Source organism: Nannospalax galili, unplaced genomic scaffold (genome assembly GCF_000622305.1).
Source record: "Nannospalax galili isolate Female #2095 unplaced genomic scaffold, S.galili_v1.0 scaffold794, whole genome shotgun sequence".
In the NCBI taxonomy this organism is placed as follows: domain Eukaryota; kingdom Metazoa; phylum Chordata; class Mammalia; order Rodentia; family Spalacidae; genus Nannospalax; species Nannospalax galili.
The window spans coordinates 458610-472818 of NW_008334566.1; the positions used below are offsets into that span (position 1 = coordinate 458610).

The 14209-nt window shown below is 37.6% G+C and overlaps 1 pseudogene; it reads right to left on the reverse strand.

The window, feature by feature from the left end:
• Window positions 1–773: 773 nt before the first annotated feature.
• LOC103731108 lies at window positions 774–1509 on the reverse strand (annotated as a pseudogene).
• Between the last annotated feature and the right edge of the window lie 12700 nt (window positions 1510–14209).

A 14209-nucleotide genomic window follows, 5' to 3' on the forward strand; every position in this document is an offset into this window, starting at 1 on the left:
TCAATTGCCTATAATCCCAGCGACCGGAAGGCAAAGTCAGGGATCTCTGGATTAAGCAGGCTAGCCAAATTAACTATATTCTACAAGTTCTGGGTTCAAGTGAGAGACCATAACTTCAAAAAATAAGGGTTAGACATATCTACCTACAGCCTCCAGGTGTATTCATACCTGTATATACACACATATTCCCCCACACAGAACACATACACTTATACACACATCTCACATGCATGCAAATGAGAAAGAAAAGTAAATTTATAATGTGAATATTGGGAAACAAACCCAGACCTCCGTGACTTGAAAGCCCCTGATCTAAGATTTCTCTGGGGTAATATTATTTTTAACTAAAAGGAATAATGAATGAAAAGCTTCCAGAACATCCTTTCTATTGAACTTTGTTGCATATCCATGTAATCATTCAGACACAACATAACTTCAAAAACTTTATTGAGATATAATTCTCATACATTTCATGAATTTAAAGCATAAAATCTCATGGTTTTTGTTCATCCACAGAGTTGTACAGTCATTTGCCACATTCAATTCTGGAACATTTTAATCAGCTGATAAAGAAATTTTAAAACTATTGGTGGTTATTTTTTTTATTTAATTTTCTTTTTGCTGTTTCAAAAGAGCTTTATTTTCAGTTGGTCCAATACTTAGGTGGAGCTCCAGGGCATTATAAAGCTGCCGAGTGGCTGGAGAGGTTCAGGCAGAGGTCAGGAGGCCAGCTGATGCAGGGCAGAGGACAGCCCCCAGGAAGACATGGAGACCTATTCGTGCTTAAGGGAGAGCTGCTCAAACAGATACTTGCCCAGTGACTGCTGGGGCATGCCAGCCTGCAGAGATTGGTCTGGTGTTTGCCCATCTTCTTGATGAACTTCACCTCCTCATCCAGGAAGTTGTTCTTTCAGAAGTCACAGAGATGGGGGTCTGTAGGGGCAGAACCCAGGGCCTGAAGATCCAGGAGTGCCTGGCTCAGGTTCTTCTCCAGGGCCAAGATGGCTTCCATGGCCTCCTGGGTTTTACCTCACTCATCTTGAGATGAATTCTGCACATCCTGGAAGAGTGCAGCCACCCCGCTGGTTCTGCAACTTGAGCAGCCGCTCAATGCCCTCAAGCTTCTCCTGGGACAATTGGCAGAAGTGGTCCACACCCTCCAGGGCCACATCTTTTCGGATGAAATAGCCCAAGCGGAGGTAGGTGTAGGAACCCCGAAGGTGCAGGTTGACCAGGCACTTGACCACAGCCTCCACCTTGGTAGAATAATTCTCACAGACCTGGGAGGTCGTGGCTGATGGTCAGTGTGGCTAACCGCAAAGACATGGTGTTGGCTGGAGTCGTTGGTGCCCTAAGCGGCAACTGGAGAGATTGGAAGGCGGTTGGAAGTTAAAAAAAGAAAAGAAAGAGGGAAAAAAGGAAACAAAGGAGCTTACCTGGGTCTGTTCTGTCCAAACACTGTTTGCTGAAGCAAGACACAGATCCAGAGATCCTCCCATTGGTGGTCATTACTCATTTCTTCCCATCCGACCTCTTTTGCCGCTCTGGCACCAGACATCTACCTGTCTACTTCTCAGACAATTCTATTGATTTGTTAGACAAGATTTGGCCAATGATCAGGGCAAATGGCTCAACATTATTTATGTTTTATTGGAAGTTCAGTACAATTGGTTCAGTAGCTTATCAGTGAGCAATGCAGAAAAATCGGTACGAGGTCAGCCAGCATGAAGAGAAAGTTTTCACTCAGTTCCTGGATTTTGCACATGCTGCATCTTCTCCTGCTCCATCATTGCCTCACACATTCCCACCTTACATCTTTATTTTGTGCACACTTCTGAGCTAACTGCAGTCCAGGAACAGTGCTCCCCAACCATATATTCCAACTACTTTGTGCATTAATTTTATCAAAGAGCTTATCAGGTCATTTTTTCTACATAGTATCTTACTACATAATAGATTTTTTGTTACATAATTTTTTGGACTTTATATGACTTTAAATTCTCAGTGTCTGTTCTAATGTTTGGTATATTTTTAACACCCAGCAGTATTATAGTAATATGTGGAAGAATGAATAAAATCAGACAAATCAGCTCAGCTCCAGTATAATCTTAGACATCTTAAGAACAAAAGTCAGTCAATTTAATTACTCATCCGGTCAGTGATCAACTTGCAAGTGATACAGATCTGACTTCGGCATTTTAACATTTCCTATTACGTTATAAACCAGGGGAGAGAAAATCCCTGAATAAAAACTATTCATCATCTTGAAAGATTTCAAGCCTACAAAGACACCATCTGAGGAATCAGAAAGAGGTTGATTCAGGCTTCCCTTGGAGAACTCCAAATTAAAGTTACCTTAGTAGTGAAAAATATCCCATTTTAATACAAGCAATAGATCAGAAAGCTCACATTTAAAGCTTTGTTTTTTTCTGAGGCAGATAACTACATTTAAAGATTTTGTGCCCACTACTGCGATTTTCTAATTCTTTTCCATCTGTTGCTACAGTACTTTACCTACAGGGAAATTTGGAAGCTTGCACACTAATTAAAATTCCATTATTGCCAGCTGAAATATTGCCTGTGATACTATCTTTGAACACATTTTTTCTTAGGTAATATTTTAAGCTGTATCACTATTTTTCTGTTTTACAACATTCTAAAGACTGCACTGGGGGGAAGGGACAGTTTTCATCCATTCTGTAGCTTTTCAGACAGTCTATATACCCAGCTGAGGGCTTCCACTTCAAAAGAGCTTTATCTCATTAGAATCAAAACATTTTAAAAGCATGACTTGCTTTGAGAAGAGACAAGGAATATTACACCAAGTGTTTGATCATTTGAGTCTGTAGGAGTCAAAATGATACAACGTATTGATTTTAGAAGGCTATTAATACGTTTGCAAGCAATAAATCATTTATATATAAAGTGTAAAATGTTTGGTAGATTTTGACATATGTTTATGCATATAAAATGATTGTTCCAGTCAAGAAATTAAACACTTCCATCTCCCAAATGTTTCTACCATGGCCTCTGGTCACCTCTCAGTCCCCAAACTGATCCACTTTCTCTCTATTTGGACTGATTTTTATTTTTTATTTTTAGAAATTTTATGTAAAAGGACCCATGCAGTATATATTCATTTTTTTCCTGGCTCCTTTCAGTCAGCCTATTTATTCTGAGAATCACTGATGTTATTACAAACATGAAATTGGTTTATTCCTTATATTGTGGAAATGCTGATGTTTACTGTTGATTATCAGGTTATTAGGATCTCTAGTCATTTAGGAGGCAAGCCTCTGGGCATGTTTGTGAGTGCTCATCTAAACTAGGTTAGCCTCTGAAGGTGCCTGTGTAGAGTCATGCAGCTGCCTCTTAGGGCTTTCTTGCCGGGATCCAGAATCTGTCACACGTTGCTTGCCCTCAGTGGCTGTCTGAAGCAGTGATTCAAGACTCTATGACTCTTTCAACTGTTCGAATTTATTATGTTATTTTCTACTATGTTGATTTTTTTCTGACGACTTGTTATATAATTTACTATTCTTTATGAATATTTTGTCTGATATGTGTGTGTGTGGGGGTCCGTGTGTAAGTGGGCTTGTGAATCTGTGTGTGCATAGTGGAGGCCAGAGATCAGTGTTCAGTATCCTCTGTCACTCTTCCTTATCTCAAATTTTGAGATGGAGTCTTTTATTGAACCTGGAACTCCCCATTTCATCTAGACTGACAGGCAGGAAAGTGTCCGGGATTCACTTGTCTCTGCCAAACCAATCATTAGGGTTACAGGTACACAATGCTCTACCCAGCTGTTTACATGGGTGCTAGGAATCCAAACTCAGGCTTTCATTCTTGCATCACAAGCACTTATCCAATGAGATTTCTCCCCAGCTCATAAAGTAATTTTAATAATTAGAAACAATTATCCAGCATTTGCTGGTATATTTACTATTTTTGCTCATTTTAATTCTTCTGTATAAATCTATATTTTCACCTGCTGCCACCATTCTTCCTGAAGGACTCCCTTAGTGATTTTTTGTTTGTATGTTTGGCTTCACAGTGTAGTTCTGATAGTTTTTTCAGGTTTGTATGCTCAAAATGTGTTTATTCATCTTCCTTTTTGAAAGACTTTCAGTTAGAAACATAATTCTAGATGAAAATCTTTTACTGTTTGTTTTCTTTTATTGTAATACTTTAAAACGTTACTTTAACCTGGCATCAGTCATGTAGCAAGACTGTTTCACATACAACAGAAGATAATGTTTTAGCTTGCTTGTGTTTCTAAACTTTTTCTTTTCCTTTCCTCTGGTTGCCATAAGATTTTTCTTGGGGCTGAGAGATAGCTCAGCAATTAAGAGCACTGATTGCTCTAGCAGAGGACAGGGATTCGGTTGCCAGCACTCACATGGAAGCTAACAACAGTCCATCACTCCAGTTCCAGAGTATCTGATGCCCTCTTCTGGCCTGACCAGGCATTTCATACATGTATTGTACTTAAATACATCCAGGTAAAACACACATTTGGGCAGTAATTAATATGAACAGTTATAGTCTGTGTCATGATATGCCTTAAAAATAAACTTTGGAAAATATGTATGGTATTTTATGACTTATATGTTAATTATCTTTTTGGTTTTATTCATTGATAATTTCATATTCTGAGCTTTGAGCTTTTCAACCCATCATTCTCTCATACTCTTTTCTCCTTAGCCGAATCTCTTCTTCTTCTCAATATGCCCCATCCTACTTTGATGTCTTGGCTTTGATCCAGTAAGTTCGACTGTGGTTGTTTGCCTGAGCATGGGTGGGAGGCTATTTACTGCAACACGAGCAACTTAGTTCCCACACCACTGAAGAAAATGATACTTCTTCCATAACACCCAGTAACTACTATAATCCTTGAGTGAGGGATGGGACCTCATGAACCCCTGGTTCATGAATGATGAAATAGTGACAGATGCTATCTTGTACAGCTCTAGTATAGTAAGGATGAGTCTTTAAAGGTCATTTTCCCAACTAGGGACAGCAAAGACAAATGTCCAGAGAGATACACAGGTTGGATGTTTAGAGAAAACCAGCTGGAAATCATTCCTGCTCGGCCTTCTTTGAGGTCAGTCTTCCTGATCCCTGATACCAGCAGGTCTTCCTCACTAACCATTATTTAAATACCAGTGTGACCTTCTTTTCTTTGTTCTCTGTGTCTGGCTAGGTCTGAAGATGCCCACTAGTTTGTACTTCCTGGTATATTCAGTCCCCAGCTTTTATTTATTTACTTATTTTATTGCTTCATTTTATTTAATATTTTCTGATCTTTTAATCTTATCTGCTTTCTAGAGTCAAGATAGGGATCATTTTAATCAATAACAAAACATTTCACAATTCTGAAAAGAAGGGGAAAGGAATAACTATTGACCTGCTTTATTAACCATAGATCTAGGTACATAGAAGAGCAAAAATTCAACACACGAGTCCACAGAGGATCCAAACTGTGACCTGCCTTCCAGAGTGTAGTTATACAACTTTGTTTCCCAACAGGCTCACCAGGAAGAAGTAACAGTGTTTTCAAGATTTCTTTTTATTTTTTCTCGTTTCTTCTCAATGTATTAGAATGCTAATTTTGCATCTTCTCCTTCGTCAGCTCTTCAAACCTAAATGCTGTGACTATCAAGCATCAACATGGCAGAGCCATATGAATCACTGGGTTTAAGATTTTGTAAGATTTTGTTCAAAGTCGTACAAAAAGATACGAGAGAATTAAAAAGTGCCTGTCTTGCAAACAAAACGGCTAGAAATGTGGGAAAAAATGTGACTACAGAACTGTTCAGAGAAAGGGACGATATGAATTTGAGATCAACTTTGTCATAATTGAGAATTTAATTCCAGAATGAGAGAATTAAAAAAAAAAAAAAAAGCTGACTTCTGAAGGCCAGGGTCATAAGAGGAAGGAATCAAGAAAGCAAAATCTGGTCAGGACCGCACGGTGATGGCTGCTGACTAGGGACAGTCTTCAAGCATGCAAATATCCCCCACACCAAACTTCTTTCTTCAGTTTAACTTTTTCTTTCTTCTTTTGCAATATTATTTCTTTTCACTGTCTTTACTACTAAGTCTTTAAAAATGTTTTCTCCTTCCCTGTATTCCAACTTCAGGAGTCATTTTTCTTGAGCTAGTTTCAGCACATTTCTTCAAATTTTCTTTACTGATGATCTCTATAAAGGAGCTTTGATAAAACCTGCGTGCGGTTCTAGCTTGTTGGGGTTAGAGTTTACACACTGTTTAGCTAAAGGTGTTGGCTGATTACCGCTGCATCCCTAGGAGATTATGCTTTGGAGGGAATGGCATTTCTATTTTATGTCAACTCTTTGAGAGCACATGCCTTTAAAATTATCCTGCCATTGCAGTTAGGAATTCAAGAAAAAATCAATCAGAACTTTAATCACAACTCCATGAGTAATGGAGATATAGATAATGTATTTTGCTCTAATTCCAGATGAGATCAGATGACTTGGCATTTGGGCTTGACAAATCTATGATAATCATGACTCTGTTCTTTTTGTGGCACCATCTATTGTCCTTACTGCTGATTGTGTAGATTAGATTTGATTTCCTGTCTTAACTGCTCATCCTTTTGATTATTATCTTTGACATATACTTGAATTGTTACCATCTGACATCCACCCTGTTCCCTTGTCATCAGAATTTCTGAATACTATGGGCATCCTCAGAACATTTCCATCATATGGCACTTGCTGTGCTGGAAATGATGCTCTAATGGTTCACTAGATTAATAATAGGCAAACAGCATGGATTAGAGCTGCCAAAATAAAAGCAAAGGGCTTGGCAAATCTCCAAGTCAGGAAGAAAATGAGATGGACGCTGTGGAGAATTTAGCATCTGAAAGGTGTAGAGTGTAACAAGCCTGAAAAATCCCCAGACTCTGACTGCAGAGAGCTATACCCCCGCACGTGGCTTCTACTGTTCATTGTTTTCATATTCTGCTCTTGCTGAATGATCATTCAGCATCAGTTTTTATTTGATTGCTATATACCTAATGATTTTTCCTATGTTTTGTATACATTTAAAATATTTTTTTATTTTATTTTATGTGGATAGGTGTTTGCCTGCATATATGTAAGTGTACCATAAATAATGCCCATGGAAGAGGGTGTCGGATCCCCTGGAAGTTGAGTTGCAGATGGTTGTTAGCTACCCTGCGAGGACTAGGAACTAAACTTAGATCCTCTGTGAGAGGAGCCAGTGTTCTTAACTACTGACGTCTTATTTTCTGTCTGTTGGTAGCCTGACACACTTAGAGAATTAGAGTACTCAAGTCATGGATTTATAAAAGTTTATTGATGGTAATCTAACTTTTACTTGGTTTTAAAAGTAAATAACTTCTTTAGCAAACTTAGCAAGTTTACTGTGTACCAAATAGTCTACCATGCATCAAAAATATATTTTTAATTAAACAGCCTCTCTCAAGTGAATATTATAATCTCTGGGAATAAATCCCATCAGTAATATTGAAAATGACATATCTGGTAGTTCCAGATACATAGAAATCTATGTGCATATATACAATGACAAAAATTATTGAAATAATTATTAGCAGAATTTGAAAGGTTAACTAAGTTGAAACAAAAATGCAACCTAAACTAGCTAATGATTACATAGATGTAAATCCAATCCACCTTTGTCCAGTTGGTCTTCACCTTCATCAGAAGTGTCTCTAAGCTCTGGTTGGGCTCAGAGACTCTGAGGAGAATGGCTTATGATTTAATGACTAGACTTAGGATTCAATTAAACTCTAATGAGGGTGAGGAAATGCAGAAATAAGACTTTGTCCCTTCAAAAATTATCTAAAATCTACATCTGTTATGGAACTAGACCATATTTTAGAAGAGTTTAGTTTTATACTAGAAAGTTAAAATAAAATTAATAGAAAATAAAATTAATACCTTTATTTTGAGGTCTATGAGAAATATATTTACACTATGATTCAGTATGCTCAATTCTCATAGGCTTTGGTCATTCATCAGATAACAAGAGGAGGTCATAAATCAAAAACATTTTGCTATGCTTAAAGATAAAGCAGAATTTTAATTAACTAAATTTATAGGGATTTTCCTGGTCAAAAATTTTTAAGCAGTGAATAAAACCCTGTACAAAAATTTTGGTACTAGCATTGTTATCTATGTTGTAGGCTTCTATTTTGTGAAATGGTAATATTGAGATTATCTTTATTTTCTCCTGGAAGCTGACTTGTAACGGTCTAGGTTAGACAAAATCCTGCATGTTCGTGTAATATTCAAAATCTACTCCTACTACTGGCTTCATCATTCTGCACATCTTACACTTTTATTTGCATTTAAAGCTCTTCAACAGCCAGTAGTCATAAGCTGTAAAACTAATTTGGTGTTTGCAAGTTAGCTTATCTTTCCTTATTTGAAACACACAATACCTCAGCATAAATTTTCTCCTTGCATGCACCAGTGTTTTTTATTATTTAAAGTTTGCTTTGTGACAGGTATCTATCTATCATCTATCTATCATCTATCTATCTATCTAAAGATATCTATACTTGGTACCTACTTTCTGCACTTATCTATTTCAACAATCTTCTCCCAAGATTCCTATCCCCTGTACTGTACACCAAAGGCAGTCCTGATTCTAAGCCTAAGTTATTTATATTATATGCTTTCTTGTTGTTTCAGAGAACTGTAAGAAGAGTGATGTATCTACATCTCCAGTTCTAATTTGTATAATATTCAAGAGTGCCATTTTAATTGCCAAATATGTTAACACTTAGATACATTTATAATTCTTTGAAACACATTAATAATTCCTTTTCCAGTGCATCTAATCCTAAAATAGGGCCAGCAAAACAACACAATGAGTAAAGGCACTTGTCACCAAGACTGGCAACTTGAGTTCCATCCTGGACCCCTCCTGTTGTGAGAGAGCTGACTCCTGCAAGCAGTACTCTGACTTAAACATGGACACTTACCTTTTCACTCCACAATGAATATACATATATATTCGTGTCTATGAATAAATAAATACATTTACTAAAAATCAATCCTGCAATAATTTATATCTCTGATAAATTTGCCTCCTATACCCAAGTGTAGTTATTAAGAACCAGATCTACTTGCTCAGTCGGTTAGTCAGATAGCTTTTTCCTTATTCTCAAGTCCACTTGATAATTAAATCATAATAGTCATGTATCTGAAGCTTCTTTGATATCTGCCACATTCATTTTATGGTCATGGACAGTATACAAATTATCATTAGCCTTTGTGGCATTGTGAGAGCTCTTAACTGACTTGCCTAATGGTTTTAACTGGATTGCAGTTGGTACCACCATGCTTGCCTTCTAAAATCCAAAGTAGTTTTCTATAACCACGAATAAGAGTTCATTGTGGATAGAATAAGACTACCATATTTATTAGCATACACCAACTTTTATTTTTCTTCCTTTCTTTTTCTGTTGTTTGTTTGGTTTTTGTTTTTTGAGGCAGGGTCTCCCTGTAGTTACAGGTGACCTGGAACTCGCTATGTAGACCAAGCTGGCCTCAGTCATCTGCCTGCCTCTGTCTCCTGCAGTACAGGATTAAAGACATGTGCCATCACACGTGGCCCAACTTTTCTCTATAAATTGCCTCTACTTAGCTTTCTATGCACATTTGCTCCAAGGACATGTTTTTAAAATAAATATAATAATTTTATTAATTACTTGAGTATTTCATACATACATAATGATGTGGTTTGAGCACTTTCCCTAACTTTTCCAACATCCACCCCATCTCCCCATTTTCTCTCAGCTTCCTGTCCTTTTTGTTTATCACCCACCAAGTCCAGTTTGTGCTGCCCATACACTCAATGGGTGTAGGGCCATCTAGGAGAGTTTACTGGGGGAGGGGGAACATTCCCTTAATGAAACTTACTTTCCTTCCCCCAGAAGCTACCAATAGTTCCTTAACTAGGGATAGGGACTCATAAGCCCCTCAAAGCAGGGATGTTGAGTGGTTTGATCTTGTTCAGGTTTGTGCAGCATAACACAGCTGCTGTAAGCTCATGAGTGCAGTGATCCCGTCAGGTCCAGAAGACACTGTTTTGCTCCAGTTCTCTCTGAACTCTGGCTCTTATGGTTTTTTCCCACCTCTTCAGCAATATTCCCTGAGCCATGAAGGTGGAGAGTGTGCTATAGATGTACCATTTATAGCTCAGCATTCCCCCAGATGCCTATTCTGCATATCACTTTGACTGGTTATGAATTTCTGAATTAACTGTCATCATTGCATAAAGAAACTTCTTTGATGAGGTCTGAGAGTTACACTAATCTATGGGAAAAGATAGAGGAATTCAGAACATGGTTTGATTCGATGTCCGTTTAACAAAATAATAGTGGGTTCATTGCCCAAGGCCCAGAACTTCCACTACCATGGATATGTAAGGCCCTCTGCTTTTGGTCACACTAAACTGCTGAAATTTTATTCGACTTCTCTTCCAAGGGTGATGCGTATTTTTTCTTAACTTCTGTTAAAAATGTCCTTCCCCGTTTAACTTTCCCTAGTCTTTCCAGTCAACGTAAGTTTCTTCTTTAGTTATATTTTTCTTAGCACTTTAACAAACATAAGTATAAAATATACAATATTTTAGCCCTTTTATTATCACATTTTTATTGAGAGAATTCACAGCCAGCAAAATGAACAGATGCATGTTTATGTCTAATGAGTTTTGACAAATACATTGCTGTAAAGTTGATCCTTTGCTCTAGAAATAAAACATTTCAATAGCTCAGAAATTTCTTTGGGCTGCCTTCCAAGGAAATTGGATCCCCAAGGGGGTAGATATATTTTTATTTCTCTTGTGATTGTTTTTTACTATATTTGGGTTTATATTAAGAGGGGGTTGTGTTTTGTTTGTTTGTTTGAGATGGGCTCACTATGTAGCCCAGACTTGTCTTGAATTCATGATCATCCTGCATAAGCCTCCTAAGTGCTGCAAGTTAATACGTGTCACTATGTATGAATTTACATTTATGAATTCATAGAGTATGGAGATTACTTTTTCTGGTTTCTTTCACTCAACATGATGTTTTTTAGATTCATTCATATTGTGCACATGCAAATACTTTGTCTAGTTTTTGTTAACAGGCTTTATTTCCACTTTTTGATTCTTTTGGATATTAGGACATACTTTAAGCGATTATTAATGGGAATGTATTTTCATTCCCTTGGTCAAATCTCTAGGAACAGAACTGTTGGATTCTAGGGCTGGTGAGTATATCAGTCAGGATTCAATTAGAAACAAATCACTTTATAAGGACTATATAATACATGATTTCTTATGGGAATTGGCCCCATAATGTTGAAAGGTGGGTAAATTCTATGCTACTGTTACTGATATTTCTAATTCTTCAGTCTGAAGCCAGTAGGGCAGGAAATTGAGAAGCAAAGGTGGGTGAGAACTTAGGGAAGGAATCAAAGAACATAAAGAAGCCTGAATGTATAAGCAGAAATCCATGAGGAAAGAGTATATCTTTGTCAAAAACCCAATTCTGGACTGGCTTGATGGTTGAAGTATTTTCCATGCAGGCATAAGGAACAGAGTTCAAATCCCTGAAATCCACCAAAAACTAGATGGGTATGGCTTTCCAGCTGTAATTCCTCCCCTGAGGCAGACAGGTGAACTCTACAGCAAAGGGCTAGTGAGACATATCTGTGAACTCTTTGAGAGACCCTGCCTCAATGAATAAAGTACACCTGGCACCCCTCCGCACAGGAAAATGGAACAGCTAAGAGGAAAAAGCTAAATTCATACCTGGTTCAAATGTCAGAGAGTAAAAGATTGGGGTCTGTGGATGGGAGCAGCTGGAGGAGATTTTGGCTTGGCAGCTACACCAAATGATCAAGTGGAGCCAGCAAACAAATGGCATCAGTGTGAGCTGCTGTGGTACCTGCTTCCCAGAAAATGTAAAATGGATATTGTTGCTGCTTCATTTATACTTTCAAATCTTCCAAAAAATTTTTTGTTCCATATCACCTAGATTTAGGTAGATTTGAATCTTGGAGAATCAAATCTAAAGAATCTTATCTGTGTATGCATTTGTAGAAACTCATTTTATTCATTAGGTACAATAAGCATTTTTGTAACAAAACATGTAAATATTTAAACTTTATTCATGAATTCAAGCAATTCTATAGTGAATTCTTAGTGAAATGTGAATGTTTTAAATTCTGGATCTTGTCAATCAGGTTTTATCTTCATAATTTGAACCTTTCTGGCTGCTGTGAAGCATGAGTTCATTGCATTTCCCTGGTGGCTTATGATGTACTCTACTGACATTCTTCTGAAAAATGTCTGTCATTTGCCTAATTTATAAATTGATTGATTCTCTTTATAATTATTACATCATGATTATTTATTGAATACATACATATATTGGAATCTTTCTTCTCAGACTATAACTTACATTCTTAATTATCTGATTGGAGTCCTCTAGTTAGCTGAAGATTTAGTCTGACATAGTCCCCTTTACTAGTGGTTTTTATGGGCAGTGCTTTCTTCAGTTATCTAAGAAATATTTGTGTGCTGTAAAGATGTCCTATTTTGCTTTGTCCTAAATATTTATAAATGTACTTCTCTTCATCCAGTGTGCATTTTAGGAGGTCAGATTTGAGGCTGATCTTTCCCATTGTTTTCTTTAGTTGTTCTGGTATCAGGGTTTGAGAGTGCTTTTCTTTACTTATTCAACTGTCTGCAGAACTGCCTAAGTCAGGTTACTGTTTGGAGATTAGTCTGGACTGCCTTTTTCATTCCAGTGCTCTATTAATCACACTGTCTTTATAATCCAGTGGTGAATCTTAGAATCAGGTCGGAAAAAGATCTCTGCTGTGGACTGAATAGTAAATGTCCACCCATAGGCTCATGAATTTGAACACGTGATCCTCAGCTGTTGATGCTGTTTGGGAAGGTTGTAGAACCTTTAGGAAGCAGAACATTGACTGAGGAAATTGTCTCTGAGGATGGGCCTTGAGGTTTTGAAGGTTTGCTCTACTTCCTGTTACATCTCTGCCTCCTACTGCAGATGCAATGTGAACAGCCAGCTCTCTTCATCCTGACCTGTACTTTCCCTGCCATGGTAGACTACGGCCCCCTGTGGAGTAGAAAGAAATCCTTTCTTAAGGTGCTTTTGTTAGGTATGTTGTTGCAGCAATGAGAAAAATAACTATTATATCCCAAATTTCCATGAATTTTAAAGGACTAGCATGCACACTGCATTAGTATACTACCTTTGTTCTCTTTACTGTGTAACAAATTATCACCAATGTAAAGACTTACTGTCCCTTAGCTCAAAGCTTCTGTGGGTTAGAAGTTCAAGCATGGCTCAGGTGGATCCTTAGTTCAGGTTTCAGGAAGCTGCAGGCCAGGTATCAGCTTGGACTATGACCTCCTTTGAAGTTCAAGATCCTCTTCTAATCTCTCTTGTCTGTTATCAGACTACATTTCCCTGAAGCTTTAGAATTTATGGTGACTTGCTTTTGTAGGCCCAGCAGAAGTCTCTTTGAGTTGAAGGAAGGCCAGAGTCTTCCACAGTTAAGCTGGATTCAGTAACGTGTTATTTTCTTTTTATGTGACTAGAGTAGAGCCTTAGCACATTCTCCTCCTTGGATATTTGTTTTGCTTTGCTTTGCTTTGTGTGAGACAGAGTCTCACTGTGTGACACATGCTGACCTCATACTTATGGGCCTCCTGAAATAGCCTCCCACATGCTGGGATTACAGATAGGTATGACCATGCCTGCCCTCATCTTTTTGTTTTTTCTTGAAGCAATTTCCCCATAGTTAATATCTATTCTTCCACATATCATGTGCATGATTAAGTTATTTTACTTTTGCGCAGAAAAATTTAAAAGGAAATGTATAAGAATAGTGCACTGAGCACATTGTCAACCACTATTTAGATTTATGGTGTGCAAATATTTCATTAGATGTAACCATTCTCTGACACTCTGTCATCTGTCTCTCTATCTTTCAATCAATCATCTATGTATCTCTGTCAAGTTCTGTTAAACAATTTCATGGTAGACTACAGTTATTATGATCCCTTACTCCTGAATAGATAGGCATGTATCTTTTAAGAATGTGATCATCCTCTAGGGCTGGAGAGATGGCTCAGTGGTTAAGAAAACTGATTGTTCTTACAGAAG